Source organism: Furipterus horrens, unplaced genomic scaffold (genome assembly GCF_987537825.1).
Source record: "Furipterus horrens unplaced genomic scaffold, mFurHor1.1.pri manual_scaffold_4, whole genome shotgun sequence".
Taxonomy (NCBI): domain Eukaryota; kingdom Metazoa; phylum Chordata; class Mammalia; order Chiroptera; family Furipteridae; genus Furipterus; species Furipterus horrens.
The window spans coordinates 98,014,889-98,033,298 of record NW_028327174.1 but is presented as its reverse complement, the minus strand read 5'-3'; the positions used below and the strand labels follow the sequence as shown (position 1 = coordinate 98,033,298).

The 18,410-nt window shown below is 37.5% G+C and overlaps 1 protein-coding gene and 1 non-coding gene across 4 annotated transcripts in view; both read right to left on the bottom strand.

Annotated features, from left to right (window-relative positions):
* Positions 1-18,410, bottom strand: part of TULP3 (TUB like protein 3) — a 105,070-nt gene that overhangs the window by 54,638 nt on the left and 32,022 nt on the right. The gene's annotated exons all lie outside the window — the stretch shown is intronic.
* LOC150012519 (small nucleolar RNA SNORA48) lies at positions 16,052-16,183 on the bottom strand. The gene has a single exon (XR_016511051.1). It is a non-coding gene; the product is annotated as a small nucleolar RNA SNORA48 (small nucleolar RNA).

The following is an 18,410-nucleotide window of genomic DNA, read 5'->3' as shown; positions in this document are numbered from 1 at the left end:
GCTTCCCAGTCTTGGCTGGTATGGCTCAGTGGATTGAGTACCTGCCTGTGAACCAAAGGGTTATCAATTCGATTCCCAGTCAGGGCATATGCCTGGATTGCTGGCCAGGTCCTCAGGTGGGGGCGCACGAAAGGCAACCACACATTCATGTTTCTCTCCCTCTCTTTGTCCCCCTCTTCCCGTCTTTCTAAAAATAAATAAATAAAAGGAAATAAAATAACTTCCCAGACCAAAAAAAAAAAAAAACCACTAAAGAAGTGTATCACCACCAAACCAGCAGTATTACATGAAATGTAAAGGAACTTCTTTAAGAAGAAAACAAGATAAACAATATAAAACATAAAATGGCAATACATACATATCTCTCAGCAATTGAATCTAAAAAACAAAATAAATGAACAAGCAGAACAAAAACAGATTCACAGATGCTGAGAACATTTTGATGGTTGCCAGATGGGAAGGAGGTGGGGGGGGGGGGGTGGAATGGGTAAAAAAGGGGAAGGGATTAAGAAGTACAAATTAGTAGTTACAGAATAGTCATGTGAATGTTCTCAGCATAGGGAATACAGACAATAATATTCTAATAACTATGTATGGTATCAGATGGGTACGAGATTTATCAGGGATGACCACTTAGTAACTTATATAGTGCCTAATCACCAGATTGTACACCTGACACTAAAATAATATTGTATGTTAACTGTAACTGAAAAATTAAAAATTATTTCAAAAATAAAGAGTATTACCCATTCTGATCGATTTTTCAGAAATATGTTCCACTTTTGTGAAATCATTATAAATAACTTCTTAGCAGTAAAGAAATAAATTAAAAGCCAGCTTACTTGTTTTAAAAAAATCTATTCTCTTAGCAACTTCCAAATATGCCATACAGTATTATTAACTATAGTCACCAATTGTACCAATTGTATATTACATTCTAAATGACTTACTCATTTTATAACCAGGTGTTTGTACCTTTTGACCCCCTTCACCAATTTTGCCTACCCACCCCCTCCCAGCAACTACTACTGATCTGTTCTCTATATCTATGAGCTTGCTTTTTTTGGATTTGGGGTTTTTTTTTTTAGATTCCGCATAAGTGAAATCATGAGTACAGGTTTCCATGCTATCTGAAAGTACAGCATTCCTATGAAACCTTTCACAAGCCATAATGGCATAAAGCAAGGAAGCAATTACCATTCATTTATAAGGAAAATTTTTTTGGCATTCTCAGACCCCCAAAATAACCTATCAAATCATACTAAATATGCTTAATTACATCAAGTTTTACACTAAACATAACACCCTTATGAGCTCCCTTAGGCCTTCCTTATACCTTGGGACACAACTTGTTAAGATATACATAAAAGTATATCCAAATAAAGCACAGATGTTCACAAACAGTTCAAATCTTTGGCGGCTGGATGCTGAGATGCTGAGTGTAGTTCCAGGGGAAGGATTTGGGTGGGGCCCCTCTCGCTGCTTGGGATGAGTGCTGCCTCTATAACTGTTAGGCTTGCTGCAAAACAAACATGGAATACCGTTTTCACTTTTTGCTTCTGTTGGTAAAAGTGAAAATTCTCTTTGGATTTTTTCACTTAGCAAAAACATGTACCAATATAGCTATTTCATAAAAGCGAAGTGGTGTGACATGAACTTTTGAAAAGCAAGGGATACATGGTTTTTTCTTTCCCTTTCTGATTTATTTTTGCTAAGCCTAATGTGTGGAGGAGAAAATGGTGAATTCAGCATGAACGCTGAATGGGAGAACTGAGCTGGAGATGTCTATGGGACCACGAAGCAGAAAGGTAAGAAACAGAGAAATCTTGGGAAGTAATTGCTTAGGACCTAGGGAACTCAGGAGAAGGTACCAGTGAAGGGATGAAGATTAGTTTCAATCCTTAACTGGATTTACCACCAACCCATGAACAGACTACTGCTAGAAGAATTTGGGAAGTGTCTGCCATGAAGCTGATTATTATGTTTGTAACAGAAATGTGTAAATTGTATTTTTTTACAGGAGTAAATACAAGACTATAAAGTAATCACTATCCTGGATCAAGGACAGAAAGAAAAGCATGAACTGAATAGTAACCCCAAAGATGAGCTATAAAAATGAAAAAGAATGTTCTATCAGGTATTTATTTAAACTGTTAATCTAATGAAAACCATTTTATTTTTGTACAGAGCCATGGTATAAATTAACAGGCTAGTATGGAAAAAATAAATTCTGCAAAGTTAAAGAAATGGAATTACTATTTTATTCCCATTTTTCTCATGGAAAATTTCCTATTTATTTGGTACAAACACAGAACACCTGAAGTATGTATCTTAGAAAACAAAGACCTATTCAAGTGTGGCAGGTGACAATGCCCACGAGAATTCCATTCTCTTGAACTATTCTCCAGTTACTGACCAAAGTCTAAACTGAATATACTTAACCTACACAAGGCTTTACCACTTTAGAATGCACACAGATAATTCTCTAAAAATGTGCCCTACCTACCTATCTTTGTTTATGGGCACCAAAAGTATTTCCTAGTCCCCCTGTACTTTTATTCACTTATTAATCTAACAAATATTTGGTAAAAGTCTGCTAAAAGACTGGCCCTACTCATTCGCGCCTATAGACACACTTTTAAGAATCTTTAGATGAACTAAAAACAACACAAGTATCTGCCAAGAGTAAAATTTGGTATAGTCATTCAATGGAATATTATACATTAATGAAAATGAGTGAACTTCACCCTAACACAAATCCATAAATTGACTGTCAACATTATGTAAAACAAATAGGCAACACAGAAAACATCACATTTTTAAAACTTCCTTTTATATCAAGTTCTAAAATATAAATCAAATTAGACTGCTTATAGTATACACACATAGGACTAAGTAATAAAAAAAGAAAAAGGAAATGATCATCTTAAAAGACACAGCAATCCCACACATCTATGGACAATCAATTTTTGACAAGGGTGCCTAGATCAGTCAATGGGGAAACAACAGTCGCTTCAACAAGTAGTGCTAGATGAAACATCCACATGCAAAAGAATAAAGTTGGACTTCTGTCTCACATTATATATAAAAATCAACTCAAAATGTATCAAAGATGATTTCAGCTTACAACTTGAAGAAGGCCAAGGAACAACTTTCTCTAGTTGTCCCAAATCCAGGTTCATCTGACACCACCCACCTCCCCATGCCACCAAGTTCAACCGCAAGGAGATCAAAGTCCTAAACCTGAGGTGCCAGTGGAAAAGTCAGTGTCATGTCTGTCCTGGACCCCAAGAGAGGCCTTTGGGTTGGTCTCCAAAAAACAATGATGACACCACCAAAGCAACCATTCAGAACAGAGAGGCCCAGATTGGGGTAGTACCTTCTGCCTCTGCCCTTATCATCAAGGCCCTCAAAGAACCACCAAGAGACAGAAAGAAGAAAAATTAATTAATTAATTAATTAATTAATAAAGCACAGTGGAAATAACCACTTTTGTTGAGACTGTTATCATTGCCCAACAGATGCGGCACCAATCTTTAGCCAGAATACTCTCTAGAACCACCAGAGAGATCCTGGGGCCTGCCTAGTCAGTGGGCTGCAATGTTGATGGCTGTCACACTCATAATCACAGATGTCTTCAACACTGGTACAGTAGAATGCCCAGCTGGTTAAAAACTACAAAGGAAACCACCAAAAAAAAAGTATCAAAGACATAACTGTAAGAGCTAAAATTATAAAACTCTTAGAAGAAAGCCAAAGAGTAAATCTTCATGACTTTGGTTTGGCCATGAATTCTTAAATATGACACCAAAAGCATGAGCAATAAAGACAGATACACTGGACTGAATCAAAATTTAAAAATTTTGTCATCAAAGGACATTATCAAGAAAGTGGAAAGATAACCCACAGAATGGGAGAAAATATTTGCAAATCATATATCTGATTATTCTGGTACTCAAAATATACAAAAACACTCCTACAACTCAACCAAAAGACAAACAACCCATTTTTAATGGGCAAAGAATATGAATAGACATTTCTCCAAAGTAGATATAAAAATGACTAATGGCTGATAAGCCCATGAATATTCTCAGCATTATTAGTCATTAGGAAAATGTAAATCCAAACCACAATGAGATGTTGCTTCAGACCCACTGAGATGGCTATAATAAAAAAGATAACAAGTGTTGGTGAAGATATGGAGTTATCAGAATACTCATATAAGGCTGGGCTGGTGGGATTGTAAAATGGTACAGACACACTTTGGAAAACAGCCTAACAGTTCTTCAAATGATTACACATAAAATTACCATATGATCCAGAAATTCCACTCCTAAGTATATATCCAACAGAAATGAAAACACATACCCATACAAAAATTTATACGCATTGTTTCTTTATAACTGTATTCTTTCTTTAACTAAATTTTTGAAATAATAGATGTATTACAAGAAGATTGCTGGTGCCAAATGCTTTTGGTATGGATTATTTTTCTTTCTAGTGTTTTTCATTAATTATAAAAATAATGCACATTCACTTCATAAATTTGGTAAAAATGTATAAAAGTGGTCTTTCATAATCCTATCACTTTGAGATGATCACTGGTAACATTGTAGCAAACATCTTTCCATATATTTCTATCAACTTTTATATATTTGAAATAATATTTATTATATAATTACATCATTTTAAGATTATACTTAAGCATCTTTTTATGCAGAATTTTAAATTATAACATTAAATTGTTACATAATATTCTACCATACAGACATTCCATAACTTTTTATTTTTTATTGGTGGTAAAGTAAAATACCATAAAATTTAACATCTTAACCCCTTTTAAATGTACCATTTAGTAGTGTTAAGTATTTTTGCACTGTTGTGGGTATACAAACTTTTAGAGCATTTATAGCACCATTACTCACAATAGCCAAAAGGTAGCAACAGCCCTAATGTCTATCAACTAATAAATAAACAAAATCTAGTACACACACACACACACAATGGAATTTTATTCAGCCATAAAGAGGAATAAGTACTGAAACAAGGGAGTGACAGTCTCGGTTCCCACGCTGCTCTGTCCCCCATCCCCCCGCCTGCTTGCAGCTGCCTGGAAGTTTCCCCTGACAGTGGGGTGCATCAACCCAAGCTCTGTTTGGCCTTGAACAGCCCTCAGACTCACAGCTGCAAGATAACGACTGAATTCAATAGTTTCTTTTTTCTTCCCCCTGTAAAACAGCCCCCTCTTTCCCTAGGAACCCGGAGTCGGGCCATTTGCAGCATGGCTTCCTACCTGCTTCCTAATTCCCTCAATAAACTTTTCTTCTGCTCGCTGCGTCCTCATGGTTCTCTGAGCGACACCATTCTTACAGGGAGGACCTTAAAAACATTATGCTAAGTGAAAGAAGCTAATCAAAAAAGACCACATACTATAATTCTGTTTTTATGAAATGTCCAGAATAGGCAAGAAACGGAAATTAAGATTAATGATTGCTTAAGGCTGTTGAATGGGAGTTGAGGGGTGATAGCTAAAGGGTATAAGGTAGCTTTTAGAGGTGATGAAAATGTCCTAAAATTGAGTGATGATGGCTGCACATCTTTGTGAATATACCACTGAAGTGAGTATACTTTAAATGAGTGAAGTGTAGAGTATATGAATTATATCTCAAGAAAGCTGTTATTAGAAAAAAGAATCGCCCTGGCCAGGTGGCTAAGTTAGTTAGAGTGCTATCTTGTACATCAAAAGGTTGCAGGTTCAATCCCCAACCAGTGCACATACCTGAGTTGTGCATTTGGTCCCCAGTTGGGGTGCTTGTGGGAGGCAACTGAGCAATGTTTCTCTTTCTCTCTCTCTCTTCCCACCTATCTCTGTCCCCCTCCCTCCTTTCCTCCTTCCTTCCCCCTTTCCCGCCTTCCTCTCTAAAATCAATATCCTTGGTGAGAATTTTTTTTAAAAGTCCTGGCTGGTGTGGCTCAGTGGACTGAGTGCCGGCCTGTGAACCAAAGGGTCACCCGTTCAACTCCCAGTCAGGGCACATGCCTGGGTTGTAGGCCAGGTCCCCAGTTGGAGACACACAAGGGGCAACAACACATTGATGTCTCCCTCTCTTTCTCCCTCCCTTCCCCTCTCTCTAAAAATAAATAAATAATCTTTAAAAACCAAAAAAAGAATCCATGAGTGTATTACTGATTCTAAATAAATAAATAAGTGGCACAACAACAAATAAAGGGCATTACAGAATAAATATAAAAATAAAATAAATGATAGAAGTAGAATATCACTCTTGCAAGAAACATCAATGGATGCTATAACCACTGAGTGAAGTAGGATATTCAACACAATCTCAAATGTCTCCCCACAGATTATATAAATTACAAAGAGGAAAACGTAACTTTACAATGAAGAAATCTGGCAGACATCACCTTAACTAAGTGATGGGATACAGCAACGATGATAGGACAGACTGACCCTAATGTGATGTATTGAGAATATAATATAATGTATGTAATATTCCTGTCAACACAGAGAAGGAAAACTCTGACTCCAAAAAACCTCCGCTGCCTTGCGGCATACCTCTTCAGGGGAAAGGCTAAGGGAGTAAACCCCGACAGAAAATCCGGAGCCGGAGTCCCTAAGGCGGTTCGACGTTGTAGTCAACACCGGCAACTCCTGCGGCGCACCTGAAGCCAAGCTGTATTGACTCCGTCTTTCCCTTGGACCCTTCAGCTGTGAAGAGAGGGGGGTTCTGCTGCATGGGCAACAGCAGACCCTCCATATCACCCTGCCCAGGCTCTGTAGCTTCAGCTTCACTGGAGAGGACACTCCAGCGTCATCGCAAGATGTCGATTCAACACGGGAGGAGACAGATACCGTGTCACTCCCGAGTCGGACTGCACAGCCATTCTCGGCGGTGCAGATAGACTCTTAAGAAGCTACACCATCGTCTCTCGAGACGGACGGCTGCCGACGATGATTCCTGTCAACAATGTTTAACCTAAATCTATTGAGGAAAGTAACCAAAATGGAGGGAAGTTCTCTAAGACAACTGTCAGGACTTTTCAAAAGCATTAATATCAAGAAAGATTAAAAAAAAAAAAAAAAGAGAGCCTGGAGAACTGTTCTAGGTTTAAGTAGAGGAGATTTAAGATATTTCTAGCAACCACACATAACACATAATCCTTGAATTCTGGATCCAAGTATGTACACAGTAAAGACTATTATGGATGCACTGAGGATATCTGATGAACTGCATGTTAAACAAGAGTATATATTAATGAGAAGTGTCCCACACGTAATAACAATATTATGGTCATGTAGAGAATGCCCTTATGAGAGAGGATGGGATAGAAACAATGAGGGAACAGGAACAGGGTAGTAGGCTGTAGAAGACACACTTCCCTCAGTATTCATGCATCCATAATGATATGAGTGAATAAATGGAGGAGAAGGCGCAGCTCTTTCTTACAGAAAAAAATCCAATTAATAAAGACAGAAGAAATAATGGTTGCAGAAAATCACCATTAGGCAATCACCACAGTAATAACCTGCAACCAAGAACCATCAACAGATGCTAAAATTAGTGGGTGAGAATATATGAGAAACAGGATATGTGCAGAGTCTCAAAGTATCTGCCCACCAGATAATTACTGACTACAAAGGGAAAATAATAACTTCATAGTGGAGGAACCTGGCACGCAGCACCTTAACCAAGTGATTAAAATGAACATCACCAGCAATAAAACACAGCAACATTATGTTCCTCCTGATATGCTGCACTGAGAAGGGTAGATAGAGCATCATGTCTGTGGTATTCTTGCCAAAAATGCATAATTTTAATTTAATCATGAGGAGACATTAGACAAAAGCAAACTGGGGAGCATTCTACAAAGTAACTAGCCAGTACCCTTCACACATGTCAAGGTCAGGAAAGGCAAAGAAAGAGTAAGAAAGTATATTGGTTGGAGGAAACTACAGAAACATGACAACTAAAATACACTATGGGATTCTGGATTTGGATCTTGGAAAAGGGACATTAGCGGGAAAACTGGCAAAATTCAAATAAAACCTTGAATTAATTAATAATTCTTAATCATACCAATTGCCTGATTTTGATAACTGCATATAGTTATGTAAGCTATTATTATAACTTGGTGAAAGATACAGAAGAGTTCTCTTATATTTCCACAACTTTTCTATAAGTCTAATGAAAAAGATTTTTTAAAGTACAATACTAAAAAGTGACACTAATATGCAATAAATCTAGGTCAAGGACACAGGTTATCAACTGTAGTTTTCTTGCAACTTTTCAGCATGTTTTAATTTTTTTCAAAATAAGAAATTGGAGGATAAAAACAAGATACAGACATTTTACTGAATATCTGTTTTACAGTCGTGGACTGAGTATACTTAAAAATCCATATGCCCTTTATTCTAGCACCTAAATCACACACATAATATTTCTAAGGAATGGTAATAGTATGAAACAATAAAGAAATTTGCCCAAGCTTTCTGCAGTCGTGCTTGTCATGGTGGCAGCCAGTGTGCCCTTGATATGAGGGAGGACACCAGCAAGTCTGCGGACCTGTACGTGCTGTGTAAATGCCCCACCACCAATTACATTACCGGCGCCAAGAACCACACGTCCATCCAGATGAATGTGCCGAGGCTGACAAGGTAAGAGTGGGTCCAATGGCCAGTTTAAAACCCATGCTACCTGCAGGACTATTCACAGGATGGGCAAGTCAGGTGACTCCCATTCTCAGACTGGCCAAGGCTGACTGCATCCTGACTAGAGAGGATCACATATGTAAAATTTGTCATATATAAATAGTGAACCGCCCCGCCCACAAAAAGAAATTTGCCAATGATCAAAATTCTGAGACACTTTGAGCCTACTTTAAAACATTACTCATTCAATTATTAGTTCCTAAGAGACCATGCTGCCAAATAGTTTGAAGCATTTAATAATGTATCAATCACCTAGATTCTTCTGATTCTCAACATTCTTGTCAAGCTCTCTTAACCTACAAAAAAGAAAAAAATTTTCTAGTTTCCAGTTAGACAAAACCCCTTGTTACTACACAGTAAGAGTCTTCTTGCTGCTGCCTACACTGTGCCAAATAATAAGGACACTGTGATCAGCAGTTAACTGCAGTTTGGCCAATGATGCAGGAGGCTCAACAGGCTCCTTCTGTGGTACCGGAGGAAGTAAACACCATCCTTGCCAGGAATAAGGCAGGATTACAATGCAAAAATGAAGGCTGTAAACAGCTCATGACTTTTTCAATACACTTCAGTGAACAGTTCCTTTACTGACTATATTATTGCTTCATAACATCACAAATAATACTTTTCAGTCTAGAAATTACAGTTAAGAAACAAGAGAAGGATTTATCCTACTTTAAATAAATGCAATAATGCCAATATTGATTGATAGAGAGGACAATTTGAAAGGCAATTTATTCATTTTAGAGGACTTAAAATTCTCAATCTGTAGTAATTAGCTACATGCATGAAGTTGAAATAAAATACAATTTATAAAAACTTAGTTCAACTCAACCTATCAGAAATATTAATAAATGTACTTACTATGTGTGACAAGGTGTTATTGCAAATATGCTAACATAAGAAAGATAAATGAAAACAAGATTACCTCAGACAATAGCTACAAAAAAAACATTATTTTTTATTCTTAATTCTAGTCAGTTCTTCACATTTAATTGAAGATTTGACTACCACCCTCTTGGAAAAATATCTAAAATTGTAGGTTTAATTAAGACTTTTACTTAAAGTCACATACTAAAAAAAAAAAAAAATCAATAAAATTTAACAAATTTATTGGATTTCATTAAAATAAAAAAACTATGATTTTGCAAAATATATTGTTATAAAAATAAAAAGGCAAGCCATATACTGGTAGAAAATGTTTGCAAAACACATACCCAGCAAAGGACTTACACTTAAAATTGAATGAACTTTTCCAGTTTACTAAGAAAAAAAAACAATTAAAAATTGGATGTTTTGCCCAGCTGGCTACCACTGGGAGCAGCTGCTTTGCCCAGGTAACAACAGTGCACTGGTCCGACTTATACAAAAATATAAAATTATGTATTTCTGGTCAAGATGGGAGCGTAGGTAAACACACTTCACCTCTGTGCACAACTTTAACAAAAAATACAACTAGACTACAAAACAAATATCACCAAGAATTGTCAGAAAATCAAGCTGTGTGGAAGTCCAACAACCAAAAATTTAAAGAAGCCACATTCATACAGACAGGTAGGAAGGGCGAAGACACGGAGAGGTGCAGAGAGGCATGGAGACAGAACAGTTCCACGTCCACATGTGGTGGATAAAAAAACAGGGATACAGTACCTCAGGAGCGAGGGATACCAGCCACAGTCCATACCACCCAGCACCGAGTTCCAACTCCAGGAAGATAAGTCCTCAGAATTTCTGGCTATAAAATCCAGTAGGGAATGGGGTGGCAGAAGAAACTGTGGGATTCTCATGATACTCCTCTTAAAGGGCCTGCAATGGACTTAGAACTCATGCATACCCACCCACTCTGGGATTCAGCACCAGGGCAACAGCTGGAAGGGCACCAGTGGCATATGGGGAGAAACTGAAGTCTAAGAGCTGGGAGGTAGCTTTTTCCCAGACAAATCTCCAGAGGCCAAGCAACAACACTGTCCCCTCTGCAAGCTGTCCCCCACACAGAGCAACAGAACTAGGACACAGGTTCCCCCAATCTGGCGATTACCTAAGGCTCCACCCCATACAACTTTACAGGTGCCTTTTCTACAATAGGCCACACTACTAAAACAGGAAATTCAAAGCAGCTCTACCTAACATAGAAACAAACACAGTCAGGCTGCCAAAATGAGGAGACAAAGAAATAAGGCCCAAATGAAAGGACAGAACAAAACTCCGAAAAAGGACTAAACAAAATGGAGATAAGCAATCTGTCAGATGCGGAGTTCAAAACTCTGGTTATTAGGATGCTTAAGGAATTCATTGGGTACTGTTAAAAAAGATCCAGGCAGAAATGAAGCTTACACTAGGTGAAATAAAGAAAAATTTACAGGGAACCAACAGTGGACAGGATGAAGTCAAGAATCAAATCAATGATTTGGAACATAAGGGAGAAAAAGACATTCAATCAGAACAGCAAGAAGAAAAAAGAATCCAAGAAAATGAGGATAGGCTAAGGAGCATCTGGGACACCTTCGAATGTACCTTTGAATCACAGGAGTGCCAGAAGAGAAATAGCAAGAGATTGAAAACTTATTTGAAAAAATAATGAAAGAAAACTACCCTAATTTGCTGAAGAGAATAAGACATACAAGTCCAAGAAGCACAGAGAGTCCCAAACAAGTTGGACCCAAAAGCAGACCACACCAAGACACATCGTAATTAAAAATGTAAAGGTTAAAAATGAAGAGATAATCTTAAAAGCGGCAAGAGAAAAGAAGAGAGTTACCTACAAAGTTCCCATAAGACTCTTAAAAGAAACTTTGCAAGCTAGAAGGGACTGGCAAGATGTACTCAAAGTCATGAAAAGCAAGAACCTACAACATAGACTACTCTATCCAGCAAAGCTATCATTTAGAATGGAAAGGAAGATAAAGTGCTTCACAGACAAGGCAAAGCTAAAGGAGTTCATTGTCACCAAGCCCTTATTACATGATACGCTAAAGGAATTACATAAGAAAAAGAATAAGATCAAAACTATGAATAGTAAAATGGCAATAAAATCACAACTATCAGTAACTGAATCCAAATAACAAACTAAGCAAACAAGCAGAACAGGAACAGAATCATAGGTATGGATATCATTTGGAGGGTTATCAGTTGGTAGGGGGAAGGGGGAAAATAGGGGGAAAGGTATAGGGATTGAGAAGCACAAAATGTCAGGTACAAAATAGACAGGGGAATGTTAAGAACAGTATAGGAAATGGAGAAGCCAAAGAACTTATATGCATGACCCACAGACATGAACTAAGGATGGGGACTGATGAAGGGAATGGGGATGTCTGGTGGAGGGGGGCAAAGGGGGAAAAATTGGGACAACTGTAGTAGCATAATCAATAAGATATATTTAAAAGAAAAAATATATAAAATTATGTGCTTAAAGAAAAAAATGGACAAAAGCCCTGAACAGGGTGGCTCAGTTGGTTGAGGCATTTTCCTGTAGACTGAAAGGTCATGGATTCAATTCCCGGTCAGGGCACATAGCCAGGCGGTGGATTCAATCCCCAGTCGGGGCACATACGAGAAGGCAAACGAGTTGATGTCTGTCTGTCTCTGTCTCTGTTCCTCTCTCTCTCTCTCTCTCAACAATAAAAAAATATCCTCAGGTGAGGATAAAAACTATAATAAAGTAAAAATTGTACAAAGTACTTCAAGATTTATTTTACAAAAGAACATGCATATTAAAACCACAATGAGGTATCAGCACATACCCAACCACTAAAAAGGCTAAAATTTAAGACTATGACCATACAAACCACTGAGTATAGAGTAACTTGAACTCTCACACTCCTGGTCAACCAGCAGTTGTATGTGAAGTGTATAACCACTTTGGAAAACAGCTGGTCCATTTCGTTAAAATATGAAACATAAACCAACCATTTGAAACAGCCACTCTACTTTCAGATTCCTAGATATTTACCTAAGAAATGAAAGCACATGTCCACAAAAAACCTATACATAGATGAATGTTCATAGCCGTTTTATCTGTAATAGCCCAAAACTGAAAACAATTCAAATGCCCATCTGCAGATGAATAAATAAACAAATATTATATGGAATATTATTCAGCAATAAAAAGGAGCCCTATCTGGTGTTGCTCAGTGGATTGAATGCCAGCTTCTGAACCAAATCACCATTTTGATTCCCAGTCAGGGCACATGCCTGGGTTGCCCGCCAGGTGCCCAGTTTGGGTGCGGGACAGGCAACTAATTGATGTTTCTCTCCCTCTCTTTCTCCTTCCCTTCCCCTCTCTCTAAAAATAAAAAAATAAAATCTTTTAAAATAAAATAAAATAAAATTCCAGGAGATACAGACCATTCAAAAGTGACAAAAATTAATCAGCAGATGTCTAAGAGGATGAAAAGAGAAGATGGATTACAAAGGCAGAAGGAAACATTGAGGATAGGTTTATTATCCTGACTGTAGTGACAGTTTCACAGGTGTATACATATGTCAATACTCATCAACATGTACAGTCTAAGTGTGGAGCTTGATATACATCAGTTATATCTCAAGCTATTCTTTAAAAATCACATACAAAAGGAGCTAAGAAAATAATTCACACTTCTGGCCAGGATGGAGGCCTAGACAGACACAGTGCATCTCCCCCCACAACTAAGAAGAAATACAACTACCTCAAAACTAGAGACAACCAGAGGTTCCAGAAAATCAAGCTGCATGGAAGTCCAACAAAGATATAAAGAAGAAATACTCATCCAGACAGTGTATGCCTGCTGAAGGAAGCTGCTGGAAGTGATGGTGAAGCTAACCTTGGCTTTTGGTGATTTTATGTGATACAGGATAAGCCCCTGCATCCTTGGGATTAAAGGTTGTGAGGGGCCAGACAGATGAGTCTGGCTCCTGATTCAAAATGAAAAAGCAAAAAGCAACAAATGTCAAGTGCAACAGTGATTTTTTTCAGACAGAGCACTAAGAGAGCAAAGCTATTAAAAATTTCATTCTCCTCTTCCATTTATTGGCTGTACCCTCCTTGCTCCTGAAATCGCACAATCCAAAGCAGCATGTACTTCTACTTCCTGGACACAGCACTGCCTGTGTACATAGGAATCCAACCAGAGTGAGATCCACAAATAGCCTGTTTAGTAGCAGGGGTTTGTAGGAGACATCTAGTAAATCCTGTGTTATAAAGATTGGAGCAGGAATAGGAAAATAAGAGCTCATTATCTTAGAAAGCAATTTAAACTTATATGTATATATTCAGTTGATTTTGGTTAAATATAACTAGACTCCTCCCATTAACATCATGATAGTTTGTAGGGTTTAAAATATATAGTTTGCATAGGTTTAACATTAAATTGACATTCATGCTGTAGTTGGAACTAGATTGTGAATTATTTTAAGTGACAAGTGGTTCAGCTTTTTTATTTGTAAAAATGAAGAGTTGATTTAATTCATATGTTATATTCACATTTTTAAAAATAGTATCAGTCGTAAAACTACATTTTTAGTACTCATGGTACAATTTAATAATGTTTTAGTATGCATAGTTTAGGAAATAATGGTGCCAGTGGTGAAATGTGAATTTCATATAAACAAGCATTATTTGCTTGCTTTTTTCTAGGTTAAATGGAAATTTAGTTCCCTTTTAAAGTAGCAAGATTTTCTCCTTCCAGTTAACTTTTCTATATCCTTACTTCAAGTAAAATAATAAAAAATCTCCAACATCACAACTATGTTAAATGTGTTCCCATGCACATATTCAGACCTTTTATAAATATTTGGATATAAAGATTATTTAAGATCAGGTCTGCCACAAAAATGTGCAAAATACATAAGCCTGTAAATTGGAAAATGAAATTTAGCATGTGAATTAGGTTTCAGTCACTCTGTTATTCATTTTTCAAGGTGGCTCAAGGAACCAATGGCCCGCAAAGCTCTTCTTTCTTGAGGAAATGCAGGCAATTCTGGAAACAATTCTTGTCCTCCCTTTCTACCTTAGTCATAAAAATACACTTTCCCTCTCTTCCTCTCACAGAAAAGATGTTTCTCTTCCATAAAGTGAACTCTGATACTGTTGCATTGATTCTGACTCCTCCTTCCCCAGAATAAATGTTGAATATTGCTCCTGTATCTTCAGCCTCTCCATCTCTACTAGATTCACTGCTCAGCTCACAATCATTCTTTAAAATAATACCTTCTATACCTATCTATCCATAAAGTTATGATGCTATCTACACTTCCCATCATTATTAACACATTGCTGATCAGCAATTTTATACAAGGCTATCACCAGCTATTTTTTCATATTTGAATATGAAAATGAAACAATCTACATAAACTTAATACACTTTATACACAACATATTGAAATGAAACTTAGTACATATCTTCTATATAACTTTTAGTAACTGTTTTTGGAATGATAAACTTTAGAGCATTCACCTATGTGCAATGGTACACAACAGGTTTTGCAAATATACCTAGCTTCGCTAAGCTATCCTTTTGAAGAGCATACTCTACATGTTCTAGTGGGATTCTTCTTTATGCCAGTGATTATTTTTTCTAAAACATGGTCTTCTAGTTTTCCTGAAAGCCTGAAAGGTGAATCCTTGTAAGGAACTCTTTTAGATGTACCAGAAGTGCCAGGCTATGTGCTACATTCATTTGAATCATTGGCTATCCATTTGTTTGTATCTCATGTTATTTTGTGGATCACTAAGTTCAACAGTTCCACCAGAAATATTTATATAATCCTCCAAGGTTGGTGTAATGTCATTTTCTGTCCACTCTTCTTCAAATCACTTTCACTATCAGATTCTGTTAGTCTTCTTTTTTAAGTATATTTTATTGATTATGTTGTTACATTGTCCCAATTTCTCTGTCCTTGGCTCCCCTCTGCCCAGTACCCCCCTTCCCTCCAGCAACCCCACCCCCTTAGTTCATGTCCATGGGTCATGCAAGTAAGTTCTTTGACTTCACCCTTCCCTATATCATTCTTAACTTCCCCCTGTCTATTTTGTACCTACCAATTATGCTTCTTAGTCCCTGCACCATTTTTCCATTTCTCCCCTTTCCCCCTCCTGATAACCCTCCAAATGATCCCCACAGCTATGATTCCGTTCCTATTCTGATTTTCTTAGTTTGTTTTTATTTTTAGATTCTGTTGTTGATAGCTGTGAGTTTGTTGTCATTTTAATGTTCATAGTTTTGATCATCTTTTTCTTAAATAAGTCCCTTTAACATTTCATATAAGGGCTTGGTAATGATGAACTCCTTTAGATTTACCTTGTCTAGGAAGCACTTTATCTGCCATTCCATTTTATTTTATTTTATTTTCCATTGTCTCCAAGGCATGAACCAGGCATGGGCACAAACCAAAAGCCAACCTGGAATAAACAAGGAGTTACTTTGTCCCTGGCTGATATGAGATTAGCATCACCAAACCAGTGCCGTTCCATTTTAAATGATAGCTTTGCTGGATAGAGGAATCTTGGTTGTAGGTCCTTGCTTTTCATCAGATTGAATACTGCTTGCCAGTCCCTATTTGCCTGCAAAGTTTCTTTTGAGAGATCAGCTGATAGTCTTCTGGAAACTCCTTTGTAGGTAACTCTCTTCTTTTCTCTTGCTGCTTTTAAGAGTCTCTCTTTATCTTTCACCTTTGGCATTTTAAGTATAAGGTGTCTTGGTGTGGTACTCTTTGGGTCTAGCTTGTTTGGGACTCTCTGTGCTTCCTGGACTTGTCTGTCTATTTCCTTCACCAAATTTGGGAAGTTTTCCTTCATTACTTTTTTTTTTTTTAACAGAGACTTGACAATTATTGTGCAATTTTATCTCCAACAGAACATGTGGCATTCTAAAGGTATATGAGGTAATAAAACCAATACTTCAATTAGAACACCTGAAATAACTGGCTCTAGTAACAAATGTTTCTTATAATTAAAAATATTGAATGGTTAAAAAACTCTTATAACATTTTAAGTTCCTAAAAGAAATGTGCCTAACACTTAAAAAACAACTTATATAAATTGCTCACAAAAAATCTTGCTATTCTATATTACACTATTCATTTATAGTTTTATTAACATACCCCTAGTAGGTATTAACTCTGCACAGTACAATCAAATGGAAATTATTCATAGAGAATTCAACAAGACTCTAACGATAAAAATATTAGGATCAATTGATTTGTCACAGTTTCTCCACAAGTGTTCATCACAGAAAACAGAGTAAAGGCAAGTTGGCCCCAGGGTTAGGCTGCTACATGAAGTTCCAGAGAAGACAGACAAAAAGGCAATGCTTAAAGCGGGCAGGGTCGGGGGGACCAGAGACCTGGAAAGTTTCAGGACCCATCTCTTGGTTTTGGCATGCCCTGTTCCCAAGAAACCCAAGGTAGGCCCTCATGGCCTTGGCATGCTCTTGAACTTAAACACAGCCAGAGATGTTAAAGCCACAACTACAGGAAAGAATCAATAGGTTACTGTATTTTCCTACAAAGTCTTCACAACACTTTTCACAGTGACACCAAAATTAAAATCCTCTCCTCCAAACCAGATTCATCAATTCCAAGGCTACAACAAATGTTAAAAGTGAATGGAACATTGGCTAACTGATGCCATTTCTAACATTTAGGAGTTCCCAAAAAATATCACCTCACTCAATTTAAATTTTTACCTTTGTATCCCTGCATTTTTATACCTTGAACCTATAAAATAAATCTGAATAGGTTTTAATTTATTCATTACTTTTAAAGACTTTCTACTCTTCACCGCTAGATCTTACTTAAGTGAAGCCTTAGGCATAAACCTCCGCAATTCCCTGAGGTTATGTGGTTTATAGGCTCCTACTTAAGTGTCAACATGCTTTACAGGTGGTATGAATAACACAAATACCAATGTTCCCTCAATGGCATAAGTAAAGCAACAGACCCATCCCACAATATTAATGGACTTTGGGAACTTCGATTTGACTATGGGGAAAACTGTACTAGCAGAGTAACTCAGGCAGTATCCTTATCAATAAAATGGGGATAATTAATATAACAGCTTCAGAGAGTGGTTCTAAAGTGCTTAGCAAATACCCGGCACAGAAGAACTCAATGAATAGTAGCTATAGTTACTACTGTTGTTGTCAGTGGTTTGGGATAGGTCAAAATAGTTTTCCAACATGGCCAAGACCCATGTGGCCACTTGTATTGGTGCAGTTATTCTGAGAATGAACAGGTTTTTGAGTAAGTCTCAGATGTATATTCACTGCAGTTTGGGGAATTGTTATTCAATGAAAACCTAGCCTTTGTATTGTTACAGAAACAGGGGTGTTCCAAAAAACCCCAGAGTTTGCGGCTGGGGGATGGGGAAAAGGAAGCAGCTTTTAGAATGCCTCCACATGCCTGAGGCTGGTGGCTAGTGTCTTTTTTTTATGCGAAATGGCTTTAATGCATCCAAAGCCTCAGGTAGATGGGAGGGGACTCGTACCAGGGGATGAAATGGAGAAAGCACACAGAACCTACGTGAGGTTCTGTGAATGGTCAGAACTGGTTACCACACCCACTGCATCAGAGGATGTAGTCAGGGATTTAAAAATAAGCGGCAGACATTTTAGGCAGGCTGACTGTGCAGATTTGACTAAGACTGAGGCTGAGGCTGACTATGTGAATTTAACTGGGACTGACGATGCAGTTTTAAGGAAGGGACATACCT